Source organism: Marmota monax, unplaced genomic scaffold (genome assembly GCF_021218885.2).
Source record: "Marmota monax isolate L192 unplaced genomic scaffold, Marmota_monax_Labrador192_F-V1.1 WCK01_AAM20220418_F8-fsc00266, whole genome shotgun sequence".
In the NCBI taxonomy this organism is placed as follows: Eukaryota; Metazoa; Chordata; class Mammalia; order Rodentia; family Sciuridae; genus Marmota; species Marmota monax.
The window spans coordinates 1-13,235 of record NW_026694572.1 but is presented as its reverse complement, the minus strand read 5'-3'; positions in this window follow the sequence as shown (position 1 = coordinate 13,235).

Here is a 13,235-nt window from a genome sequence, read left to right as displayed (position 1 = left end):
GGATGCCCTCCTGGCTGGATCCGCGGTGCCCACGCTGGTACAGACACTAAATCGGCAAATTGGCAGGGAGCACTGCCGGGGCCAGGACACAGGCTCCATTAACTCCCGGCTCTGGTCTAATTAGCCCTAATATCGCCCTAATTCCTGCTAACACAGGCAAGTCCTCTGGCCCCACCTCCTCGGGCCTTTCCCGGGCCCCCTGCGGGGCCTGCGGTCCCTCCCTGGGGGCCCCTTCCACCCTCCAAACCCACCGATGACTTTCCCTATCAAAACGGGCAATAAAAGCAGCGAGGCCCATTTCTTTTTTCTATTTTGAATTCTGTTAACTGACAATTTAACCTAAAATCCTCTGTATTTCCAGCTTGTACAGCTGTAAATAGAGACTGACAGTTTATTTTCACGTCCTGGCTTGAGGGGGGGGGCAGCCAGGGTGGGGGAACCCATTTGAAATAAATACTTGCGGGTCCCTGACAGACTCCAGACGGGCCGTTGACGCTGCCTGGCAATCTCTGGGACCTGTCACACTCCGTGATCGGTCTTTTTACAAACACAAACGCTGCTGATTTCTTATCAAATGTAAAACCGGGCCTGGCTCTTTCTTAAATGGTTACCACGAGCATGAAATTGACATTGTGAATCACAAGTGACACCAGCTTGTCTGAGCTGTAATTGATCGGTGCTTAGGAGCAGGCGCGCCTGGCCCCAAGTCCCCCCCACCACCACCACCACCAGCCCAGCCGCGCCCCCACCGCCCTCGGCCCGAGCCCCGGCCCCTGCAAATCCTTGTCAATGGAAGAAAACTCTAAGAAAAATGCTTGATTCATGTACGGTGCATTTCTTCCCCCTCCGCGATCCTCGGAGGTGTCAATTCCAATTTCCACGGCTTCATCATTACGCACATCAAACGGCTGTAATTGGCTGCTACAGAAATTTATCCTCCAAAAGGAGAGAGAGAGAGAGAGAGAGAGAGAGAGAGAGGGCAGGGGAGGAGGGAGCCGCGGAGGACGGGAAATGGTGGCGGTAATGAGATTTTGGAAGCCGCAGTGCCACCCCTGAGGTTGGCAGGCAAAGAGAGGGGAGGTTGGCGGTGCTTTGCTCGCGGGAACGCGCGGTCGGGTCTGGCGAACAAAACGCCCCGCTGGAAAACAAGCCCGGCGGGGTGTGGGTGTCACACAACAGTCACAAACACGCAGCACCGGTCCAGGGGCAGCCCAAGAAGACGCCTTTCACTGCCGCCTCAGTCGTCGTCACGGTGACCGAGGGCAACCCTCGCGCACCCCTCCCCCGCGCACTTTACAGTTTGCACAGCTGGGGGCGCAGGGTTCCCACCCTGCACCAGACAGAAGGGGAAACTGAGGCTCAGAGAAGGGGGTAGGGTTCCCTCTGAGCCCTGCAGCCAGATTGGGGAGGAGCATGCGCCTCCTTCTTTAGGACTCGATCCCTAAGGTCACCATGACCCTATATCCATGGCCCTGAAACCAGAATGGGGGTTTTCAGGCCATGGCTCTCCCCAAGCTTCCCAGCAAGCAAGCCAGCTGCTCTCCCTTCACGACCCGGCCTCCCCTTCCCTGTTCCCCTGGCCACCGATGCCAGGCCAGGCTCAGCTCCTGACCCAGGGCCAGGGGACTCTGGCCCCAGGGACAATGTGATTCCCAAGCCAAGCATTGCCACCCTCGCCTCCTCCGGGCCCTGGGAAGCATCCATCGGTTCCCTGGGCGAGCGTGTTGATGTCTGTTTTTCCATTTGGATTTTGTGACTGATGAAAGAACGGAGCTGAATTACACACGGCCATCAGATCCCGCCTCCCGGCAACCAACGCCACCTTCCCGGCTTGTGACCTCAGCCAGCTCCTGTAACGGGCGACACTGGCACGACGCCAGACCCTCATAGACACAGCAGGAAGTACCACCCCTTCTCCTAGGTGGGGGAACTGCACCCCCAGCCAGCCGGGTGGGGCCCAGGATCCAATGCCCAGGCCAGCAACACTGCATAGCTCATGAGGGCTCCTGATGCACCTCAGGAAATGGGCTCTATGGTGCTCCTTCTGGAAGCCTTGCAGGACGCCTGGGCAGAAGTGCCCTGCCATGTCCCTCCAACTGCCTGGATTGTTCTCTCACTGGAGTCGCCAGATGTACCACCATGAAGTGTTTTCCCCTTTCTCCTGGGCCCTTGGGAAGCTCGGGGTCAAATCACAACCTGTTTTTAATGACTCTATAGGCACCTACGGTATACACTCCGAAAGCCAGGCTTCCCTCTAGATTCACTCAATGAAGTGTTGTATCTGTTTTCTTAACTGTTTCAAATCCTTTAGGGAATGACTTGGGGACCAAAATAGGACATAGGTCAGTAAAGGCTAGAGCGTCATGGGGGGTGGCGTTGGGGTTTCTTTATCCTCCTCGCCACTAGCCAGATGCCCTCCCTCGGGGGACTGGCACCAGGGTAGGTGCCTTCATAGGAGGAATATTTCCTGTTTGCTGCTGATGATGGTGTGGGAGGGTCTGGGGAGGGACACCTCTGGGGGTGGGGTTCAGAGCGGCTCCTGAAAACCTGGTGGGAACCCTGGGGTGATGGTTCGGTCCAGCTGGTGTTTGGTTTTCTGTGGATTTTTGATTGGGAATGGCTCTCTGGAGCACTGTGTTCAGAAGGATTCTGAGGTCCTTTTGTGCATGATCGACTAGGGATGCTACCTGGAGGGGTACAGCTGGCTCAGGTTGCCAGAATTTTCCATTTGAGGTCAGAGGTCAGGCTGCCCTGAAGCTGGGCTTCCCGGCCATCCACTCCTGAACTGCACAGAGGTGGCTCTATGAGGGGTGGGGCGAGGCCCTCCCTCACCAGGGGTCGCCAGGGACCTGGGGTGGCAGGCCTGGGGCAGAGGAGCCAGGATCCAGACACCTAGGTGTGCTGGGCTTCTCGGCAGGCTCTGACTGGCCTGGGGCCAGCTGGGGCCAGCTGTGGTCCTGGGGTAGGAGGGGAACCTTAGAGGAAAAGTTATCTGACTCGTGAGCCCACGGTGCAGGGGACTGAGCTGGGTTCCAGGGGGAGCTGGGAGAGTCACCTGGGAAAACCACAGTGTTGGGGCATTGTGGGAAGGCGGATGGGCTGGCGGGAAGAGTGGGCCCAGGTGAGTGGGCCCAGGTGAGTGGGCCCAGGTGAGCATCCTGGGAACATCTGCACTGGCCTCTGCTCCTGGAGGCAGAGCCAGTCGTAAGACACTTGTTCTGTCTCACCCCTGGGGTCGGGGTGAGATACCTCATGGGGAAACTGAGTCACAGAGAGCCAGGGCCAGTCATGAGGCAGAACCCAGCTCCCCAGTGACCTTCTGTTACGAGGCTCCTTCTCCAACCCATGCCCAGTGAGCCTCTGGGAAGCCAGAAGCTCTGCCCGTGGGCAGACCCTGTGGGTGGCTGGTCTTCAGACTGGGCCCGGCCAGGCGTCTTCCCGTCCCACTGAGAGCCCTCTAGAGTGGGCCAGGCTGGGCGGGTGCCTCTGAGTGAGTGGGGAGGGGAGGGGAAAAGCCAAAACTTTAAGATATATGAACTGTGAAATTAAATCGAAATACTCAAATAAGGAATCACACAACAACCTAAGCAAAAGATGTTTACCAGGGCTTGAAGTTAAATACAGATTTTTTCATAAACTCAAACACAAAACGCAATAAAGTTCTGTGGAATGTTAAATATAATTTACAGTGGAAAGAATGTTCCTTGCCGTCATAAACCCGCGAACACGATGTCACTGCTGGGCTCCGGAAGCTGAGTCAGCTGACTGCACCTCTGGGTGCCTTGGCCCCCTCAGGAGCTGCAGCACCGGGAACTGGACAGGCAGCAGTTGCCCACGGCAGGTGGCCCTCGGCCTGCCCGTGAACATCCCCTCCCCAGAGTGGCAGGTGCTGCTCCAGGGCCGGGGCTGGCAGGGGTGGCCAAATGTGTCGTGCATGCAGGGGAGCTGTCCTCTCTAAACAGGAGAGCAGGCATCTGCTGCTAGTTCCTGGCCCCACCTGGCCTTGGTCCTGGCCTCCCGGCCTGCACTGCCCAGACACCTCCCCGCAGGGGCCAGGCACCCAGTGTCCCTATGCTAGTCAATCTCTCTCGCAGGAAGGGAGCCTTGGGCAGTCATTTACACTGTAGTGAGAATGATCTCCTCCAAATGGCCCTCTTGGAGACCTCCCCTCTGGCTGAGGCACTGGACTGGAGGCTGTTGCTCTGGGGGCCCAGAAGCTGCTCCGTCCTGCACGTGCATTTCAGGTGAGCTGTCTGGAGTCTGAGGGCTCCTGGTGGAGAATCCTATCCAGAGCGGGAGGCAGCCCCCCCTACCATGCCAAGGACAGCCCATGTAGGTGTGCATCTGACGTGTTGGGTAGGGACCTGTGTGTCTGTGTGAACATCACTATATATTTATATATTTTTTGATACCAGGGATTCAACCCAGGGGCGCTTAACCACTGAGCCCCATCCCCAGCTCTTTTTGAACTTTATTTATTTAGAGACAGGGTCCCACTGAGTTGCTTAGGGCCTCACTAAATTGCTGAGGTTGGCTTTGAATTCATGATCCTCCTGCCTCAGCCTCCCGAGTAATCAGCTGGGATTACAGGTGTGCGCCACCGGGCCTGGTGAACATGACTATATTTGTGTCTCTTAGGGTGGCAGATGCCCTGGACCTGACTCCCTGAACTGTAAGGTGGCCCTTCCCTGGGCAGTGCCACATGCATGAGAACCCTCCCCTGCCTCTCAGACCCACTGGGGCTACAGAAGATGGGTGGACAAGCCCCCTCAGGGACCCCACCCTGGGAGCAGCACCTGGGTGCCTGGCCTGGCTGGAGCCCTGCAGAAGGCGTCAGGCCTATGGGGAGGGACACCGGCCCTGCCACAGCCTTTCCATTTCCTCTGTGGTGAGTTCCATGGGAAATGGCTGCTCCGACTATTTTGCTGACATGGCAGCTGGCCTGGGGGGGAGGGCGGGTCTCCTGGCTCAGGGACTTTGTCCCCCGTCCCCCCGCCCCCCAGGCTGGAAGGCTGAGCCTGGCTGCCCTGGCAGGTGGGGCTGGGGAGGGTCTGAAGTCAGCCACCACAGGTGAGCCCCTGGACAGGGCTGGGCAGGCCTCCAGAGCAAGCCAACCTGGGCCCGTAGGTGAGTCCACAGGAGGTCAGCCAGCCACCCCGTGGCCATCTGGCCCTGCCATCCAGCATGTCCTTTAACCCCAGCAGGATATCAGGTGGCACTCTTAACCCCGCCCAGCGGCCAGCCTGGGGCCTCTGCTCCCATCCACTCCCAGCCCACCTCTAAGTGGGCAGGTGGGCGCCCTCCATCCACTTACCAAGCCTGTATTGTGTGCCAGGCCCTGAGCTGGGAGCTGGGGACCTGGAAGACCAGATGTGGCCCCTGGCCCCCCCCCCCGGGGGGGGTGCTCCCATCTTGAAGGTGGGACAGAAGAGGCAGTCACGGACGGCCCGTGTGGCCAATCGATTTCTGTCCTCATCAGCCTGGCCCTAGGGAGGGGCTGGGCCCAAGATGGGCCACCTGGGTCCCAGGCCCTGGGGGTTCTCAGGGACAGTCCTGTCAGGGTTGACTGTGTCTGGGCTCAGCGGGCAGCATCCTGGCCCCAGATCCTCCCCCCCCCGCCCCGCCCCCCGCCGCCCACATCTCTCCCAGGGCCCCTCGGCTCAGCCAAGTCACCTGGTCACTCCCTGGATCTTAAATTGCCGGGGTCCTGTGGCATTTCTCCAGTCTCCTAGCCTTCCTAATTTATGTGCAGCTACACAGGGAGTGTTTTCTTTAAAAACAGGACGGATGTGAGAAAAACAACAATGCCCCCAAACCACACTTAATGGGTGGGTCACTGGCTCGTTAGCACTGAATAATCCAGCCTCAGCCACACCTCTGGGTAACACAAATAAACAGCACGCACTGGGATGGGCGTCCACGGCCACGCAGGCGCAAGCTCAGCACCCACCAGCCCCAGCACGCCAGCGCCCCTGCCTTGGTGGGATTCCTCCCTCCCGCCACCATGGCCAGGCACCCAGCCTGGGAAAGGTCACTCAGAGGGTGGCTCCCCAGGGGGACAGACCTCCCCGACCCTCCCGGGGAGGAAACCTTTGTGGTGAACCTAAATCCCACTAGGTAATTTAAGCTTGCTTCTTCCTGTCCTGTCCCCAGGAAAGATGGAGAACAGCTGGCCACCACTCTTCTTCCAATAAATCCCATCGGGCTGCTGGGGTGGGGGAGGGAGACGGGCCGTGCAGGGGGCCAGGGGACTCAACCAGACGGGCCAGAAAGCCCCAGAAGGGGCCCACTTCTATCACATCCCAGCCTTTGGTCATCAGAAGGGGGAGACCCCAGGGGGGACCTCTGTCCTGCTGCCCCCAGCCTCCGGCTGCCTTTGTGTGGGTGGCGGGACCGCTGTGCTGGCGGGAGGGTTGGGGTGTGGGGGGATGGTGTGGCTCCTTTGTGCAGTCAAGTTCCAGGTGCATTGTGTACCGGCCCAACTTCAGCTCACAATTTGGGATTAGAGCAATCCGAGTATTTTTCTGCATGCCTGCCCGCTCCCGGGCGCCCAGAGCCTGCTGGGTAACTGCCTATTATCCGCCGGTTCCACTCCAGTGCCCTCCCCAATAAAACTTTTCATATCCTTATAAACGAACCCGATTGCCGTGTTATAAACATTTACACTGTGCTAACAGATCATCTCCGCACATCAGAATTGGCTAAATTCCCTTTTCCAGATGAATATATTGAAGGAGATTAGAGATATGATAGCTTTTCAGATTGCTGAACCCAGAGAAATTAGTTTAGTGAGCATTTACAGAGGCTAAATTGGAACCATTAAATAGTGGATTAAATTGATGGCACTTTCATTGTCTGTCCTTCGGTACCGCTGTAAAATCAATTAGCCGTCACGAGCCCATTCCCCGTACAGTGAGATTGTCATCCTCTCTGGAAGCTGATGCAAAACCTCCCAGCGGCGAGGGGTGTGACAGCACACCTATTAGGTGGTGTGGCAGGAAACAGTACCGGGGAACCGGGGAACCAGCTGCCGGGACCTCCTGTTGTCACCTGGGTGCAGCCTGGCTGGGATGGTGGCCCCTGCCGGTCTCCTAAGGGCTGCATCTGGGAAAGAGCTGCCAGCAGCTGTCCCTCCCTCGACAGGCTTCTGGGACTGGCAAGAGGGGGTCCCAGCCTGGCATGTTGGGGACCCTGTTCTCCATCTCCAGTGGCCCCAGTGAGTCAGGCCATCTGTGACATCTGTTTGGAGGAGATGGCAGTCCCAGGGGGCAGAGGCAGGCCTGCGGAAGACACCCGAGGGGGCTAGAGGGCTTCAGCTGGCATTCGAGCACACGGTTCTTTTTTTGAGCCACATCCCCAACCCTTCCTGTTTTTTCCTTTTTTCTTTTTTTGGTACTGGGGATTGAACTCAGGGACACTCGACCACTGAGCCCCATCCCCAGCCCTATTTTGTATTTTATTTAGAGACAGGGTCTCCCTGAGTTGCTCAGCACCTCGCCTTGGCTGAGGCTGGCTTTGAACTCGTGATCCTCCTGCCTCAGCCTCCGGAGCTGCTGGGATCACAGGCGTGCGCCACCGTGCAGGGCTGGAGCACTCAATTCTCATCATCCCAGCCTAAGTTGCTGGGGGCTGTTATGAGCCGTGGAGCACAGGGTCCTCACAGCCCTGGGAGGCAGGGACTACTCTTGGTTTCCCCAGGAGAAAGCTCAGGCAAACGAGGTAATGCAGCTGCCCCCATGTTCATGGCTAGCCTGAGGCACGCATTTCAGTGCCTGGACTCCCAGTCCACGTAGGGAGCAGCTGCCCAGGGCTAAAGGAGAGCACCTCCACAAAGGAGCAGACTGCGACGGCAGGCTCTTCTTCCCAGGCAGGTGTGCTGCCTGGAGACACGCGCCACGGGGAGGGCGGGGAGGGCGGTGCAGGGGAGAAGGGAATGTCCTGCTCTGCACCAGCACCCTCGTCATCCCTGTGGAATTTTCCGCAGATTTTGTAGTGGTCAACCCAAGAACTCAGGACTAGAAGGTTCTACCCCGGCCTCGTACTAATGGGGAAACGGAGGCCCAGAGAGGATAAACTTTGACTCCTATTGCAAGTGGTGGCCGGGTGGGGCTCCCTGGCAGGATCTTTTATTTTTTTTTTTTGTACTGGAGATTTCACCCAGGGGTGCTCTCCCACTGAGCTACATCCCCAGACCTTTTTATTATTTTTTTCAGTTGCTGAGGCTGACCTTGAACTTGCTGTCCTCCTGCCTCAGTCTCCTGAGTCACTGGGATTCCAGGCCTAGGCCACCGCACCCAGCTCTGGTAGAATCTTGTTTAACAAACCTGGTTTGGGATTTGATGGAACTTTTGATCCCTGCTACCCCACACCAAGTGTTCCAGAGGGACCTGCAGAAGCCACCCAGGCCTTAAAGTCACACCCACAGTACAATGTAGACACTCCTTCAGGCAGGACAGAGGGCACGTGGTCTGGGTGGGGAGTTTGCAGCCTCCCATACCACAGGGTCTCAAGAGGGGGGTCCTGGGCCAGGCCTAGGCGCCTTGGGAGTAGTGGGGTGAGCCGAGGGCCTCTTCCTCTGTCTTTGCCCTGCTGGCCACCCTACAGCAGCCCCCTCCCCATGCTGGCTTAGAGCTCAGGTCAGGTGCCTCCTCCAGGAAGGCCCCCTGGACCCCGCTTGGCCAGGCCAGAGCCCCCCACTCTAATGGCTGTTGGGATTCTGAGTGTCACAGTGTCTGTACCCTGGACAGGAAACATTCTGTCCTTCAGGAGCCTGCCTTCCCCATCTGTTCAGGGGTCCTTAGGTCCAGCAGGGCTAGTCCCTCTTCAAGGGCTGATGGATTAACTGTGCTAACACCCTGGTCACTGTGAAAGGTACATGAGAACATCATAGGGACATGTCACCCTGCGGAGGCCAAACCTGCGGGTCCTAAAGGAGCCTGGCTCCTCCCTGGCCCGACCCCAGAAAAGGGAGGAGAGCTGGGTGGGGGCATAGGAGCAGGTCTGGGTGGCCGTGTGGCCCCCTCTCAGTGGCCAGGGCCCATGAGACTTGGAGGCCAGGGAGGCCCCACTCTCCTGGCACCTTCTCCTGGCCAAGAGCACATTCTGCAAATGTTTTGACAGCACCGAGCAGTTTACCAGACCTTTCCAAGATGTGACCTCCTCTGTCCCTCCTGCCAGTCTGGAAAGAGCATTGTCTCTATTCTACAAACAGGTGAGATTGGGGAATGGTCAAGGCGAAGCAAAGGAGCCAAGGTACTGAGCTGTCCCTTCATGCCCGTGAGTCCACACAGGGCCCCGGGGGTGCTGGTAAGAGAGACCCTGTCCCCACCACACAGGGCTCCACCCAGCTGGGCACCAGGCTCCCCCCAAGTAGATTTGGCATGGGACCCAAGAGGGCTGAGAGGTCTGGAGAAGAGGGTGGGTGGGTGGCCAAGGGCATAGGCAGGCGACTCCCGGGCCTCTAGGCTGTGGGTGCCCATGCCAGGGGCTTTTCAGAGGCTGTGAGCAGAAGTGTCTGTGCCCACCTGAGGGAGCCCAGGTACATGATGGCCCCAGGAGCCCACCTGCCTCCCCCACCCCCAGGCAGCTCACGTGAGCCTGACCCCCAGGCACTGGGGAGGGGAGCCCGGGGGGGGGGGCTGTATCACCCACCACCCCTTTTCCTCCCTCTCTGCCTCTGCTCGGCAGCTCCCAGGCCTGGTGGGCCGGGGTGTCCTGTTGGGCCTCAGCAGGATGCACCCGCTTGGGATGTAAGGAGGTGGGCAGACAATGTGCTGGCCAGATGTGGACTCAGATGCGGTGAACTCCAGCTGAGCGGCTGTTCCAGGCTGGACTGGGTCTCTCCATGTGCTGGAACCTTCTTCCACAACCACTCAGGGGTCTGTAGACGTGCAGGAAGGACTCAGAGCTCAGAAAAGAAAGGGGGACCCTCCCTGATGCTCCTTTCCCTGTGGCACTGCCAGGGCCCTGGGGACATCTGTGTGGACTTCAGCTTCAGAACAGAGCTTTCCCCCTGAGAGTGCGCATAGGTGACAAGTCCCATCCGGGCCCCCTCCACCTGGGCCCCTGTGGCAGTGCTGTGATGTCTGTGGTGCCATTCGGAGCCAGTCCTGTACCAGGTGCCCTTTTGGGTTTCCTATTAACTGAGGGTGTTGGGGACAAGTTGCTGGGGGAGGTGCTGAGCAACCCGTCCCAGGAAGAGAGCAAGTCCCAGGCGACCAGGAAGAGGCAGATAGCTCAGCCTCAGTGGGTAGGTCTGGGGCTCCCTCCTGCTACCCTATGTATGGTGCTGGCTGGATTTCCAGGCAGATTCACAGGGGCCGGGGGGCCCCTAGACCCCTGTTCCCAGCCCCTGCAGAGTCCCAGCACCTCCCTGTCCTCACCTTCCTGACCCCTGACCCCCGGCTGCTCTGAGAACTGGCTGGTTGAGAGGCCCCTGTTCCAGCAGATTAGTGCCCCTCCCAAAGAAAACACACAGTGTCTGTTTCATCTGAGCCCAGCAGCTGGGCAGGGGGCCTCAGAAGCAGAGAAGCCTCTGAGTGTGTGTCGGGGGTGGGGGGGAGGAGGAAGTGTGGCCCAGGTCAGGTGGTCTGTTGCAGAGAGAGAGGCCCTGGTTGGAGGCCACCCTGCAGGCGCAATCCCGGCACAGTGGAGGGCCAGGTGGAGGCCGGATGGGGCCAGGATGGGCCGGGCCTACCCTGGATCACAGGAGTTCCCCAGATCCTGACGCCATGTGCCTCTCCACTCCCCTGAGGCTCAAGAAAGGACCTGTGACCCCACATTATAGATGAGGAATCTGAGGCCCAGGGAAGGGGAAGATGGCCCAGGGACCCAGGTAAAAAGGAGCTCCTCTGGGACTCAAACCCCAGGTGACCGGAGACCATCGGGCCATATTCACAGTTTCCAGATGGGAGACTATGGCCCAGAGAGGCCCTGCCCAGGGTCCCGTGGCAAGCTGATGGCAGTAGAGCCAAGACACATCCCTGTGCCTTTGAGATGAGGGTCCCCACGGTCCCTTCCCAGCCCAAGCCCATCCACCATGGCCAGGGTGCTGCTCACAGGACTGGTGGATGAGGTTTCTGGGTAGCTAGGGGTGGGTCTGGTGGCATCAGGTGTCGGGGTGGGGCCGGGGGGGTGTAGAGGCAGGTGAGAAGGCCAGTCACAGGAAGTTCTCACGGACCTGGTGACCTGGCTCCCCCTGCTTCCCTGGCCCACCAGCCAGGGACAACTGATACCCAGTGGGCTGGTAGCCAGAGGCTATGCAGCGCAGACCCAGCAGCTAAGGCTCCACCCGGGGAGGGCCTTGGGCCCTGTTCTCAGCTGCCTCTGCCCTGGACTCCAGCCTCTGTCCTCTCTGCACTTCCAGCTCCAGCTGCGGGTGGGAGACAGCGCTGTCACTGGACCGCCCCCCACCCCCACTGCCCCCTGTGGTTTCGAGGCTGGGATTCTGGGATCACCTCCGCTCACTCCCCTGGGGAAGTGATCAGCTAACTGCAGAGAGGGACTCCAGGGAGTCCGGAGGTCGAGGTTCTAGGCTCTGCCGCCGGGTGAGTGACTTTGTCCCTCTGGGCCTCAGTTTCTCCTCTGGATAATGGGCTGGCCCCCTGTTTCCCCGAAAAGGCTTCTAAGGAAGGGAGGGAAACGGGGCCAGAGCCCAGGCAGACGGAAGATGAGAATACAAGGTGTGTTGTCCTTGTCACGCTTGTCACAGATGGAGTCTCACGCTCGCCCCCCCCCCACCGGGAATTTCAGTACCCTGTGGGGAGGGGCCTGGGGCCTCAGAGCCTTTCATCACCTGGACGCCAGTTCCCCATCCGGGGCAGCGTGCATCTGGCCATGATGAATGGCTGCAGCCTCCAAGGCCCCCGGGGGGAACAGGCCAAGGCCCAGAGACAGGGTGGAGAGGGGTGAGCTGGCGCCTCCCCAACAGCCACCTGTCTGTCTGTCCATCCCTCTGACTAGGCAAGAACATGGTGGGAGGGGCTAAAGAATCTCTAGAATGTTTTCCAAAATGCTCAAGCTAAAGGAGGAAATCAGCTGGGGGGGCTTGTCCCCGGGGACGTGTGTGGCGAAGTCTCAGTATTGGCCCATGGGGCTCTGGGGCGTGGACAGCCCTCCAAGGTGCTCTGCTTGCCGGGGTGGATCAGAGCCTGCCTGGAAGACGGGATCCTATGGGGTTGGGCTCAGGGCCCCTCCCAGGCCTCCCTCTCCCCTTCCAGCAAGAGGACATTTGTGGCTTGTTTGGGAAAGTTGGACACTGGCCAAGGTCAGAGTAGCTTCCGTATCCTGGGAAACGGGAGCCTGGCTTCCTCCGGACCTGCTGCCAGCACAGCCCATGAAGTCCTGGCAGGATCCTGGGCAGGTCAGTGCCCTGGCGGGGCCAGCTCTGGGGCAGTTGAAGACGGCTGGCAGAGAGTACAGGGCACCCCGGGGCACCTTTAGCGACTGGCTGCTGTCTGGTGACCAGTGCTGCTCTTGTTCCTGCATCCCTGCCACTGATCACGTTTGTGAGGACAGAGCAGCATGACTTTGGTGCTTGAGAAGAAATCTGGTTGGCACTGGGATGTCACAAATGGAGCTGGTACAAGGATCACTGGTGAATGCTAAGACCGACGAGTCATCAAATGTGTGGAAACAGAGTCCAGCATCTCAAAACGCCTCCCCTGAGATACCTGTTAATTTTTTAAAACTTTTTTTTTTTGTACCAGGGGTTGAACCTGGGGGTGCTTAACCCCGGAGCCACATCCCCAGTCCCTTCTGCTTATTTTAAAAAGTTTTACAGGGGGTCTCAGTAAGTTGCTGAGGGCCTTGGTGAGTTGCTGAGGTTAGCCTTGAACTTGCAATCCTCCTGCCTCTGCCTCCCAAGCCGCTGGGATTATAGGTGTGCACCACAGCGCCCAGCAAATCTTTTAACATAAAATATAACCATTTATATTTAAGCGGGCAGTTCAAGGCATTGAGCACTTCCACATGGTTATGTGCCCATGTACATAACGCTCCAAAATTCCCATCTTCCCAAACCAAAGCACTGCAGCCATTAAACACCCGTGCCCATCCCCCCCCCCATCCTGGCTCCCCCGTGCTGCTTTCTGTCTGTCTGGATTCGATCACTCCAGGTGGGACCAAGCGGGACCACACAGTATTCGTCCTCCTGCATCTGGCTTATTTCACTCAGCACAGTGTCCTCCAGGTTTAGGGTGGCAGGGTTTGCTTCATTTCTAAGGCTCAAGATCCAT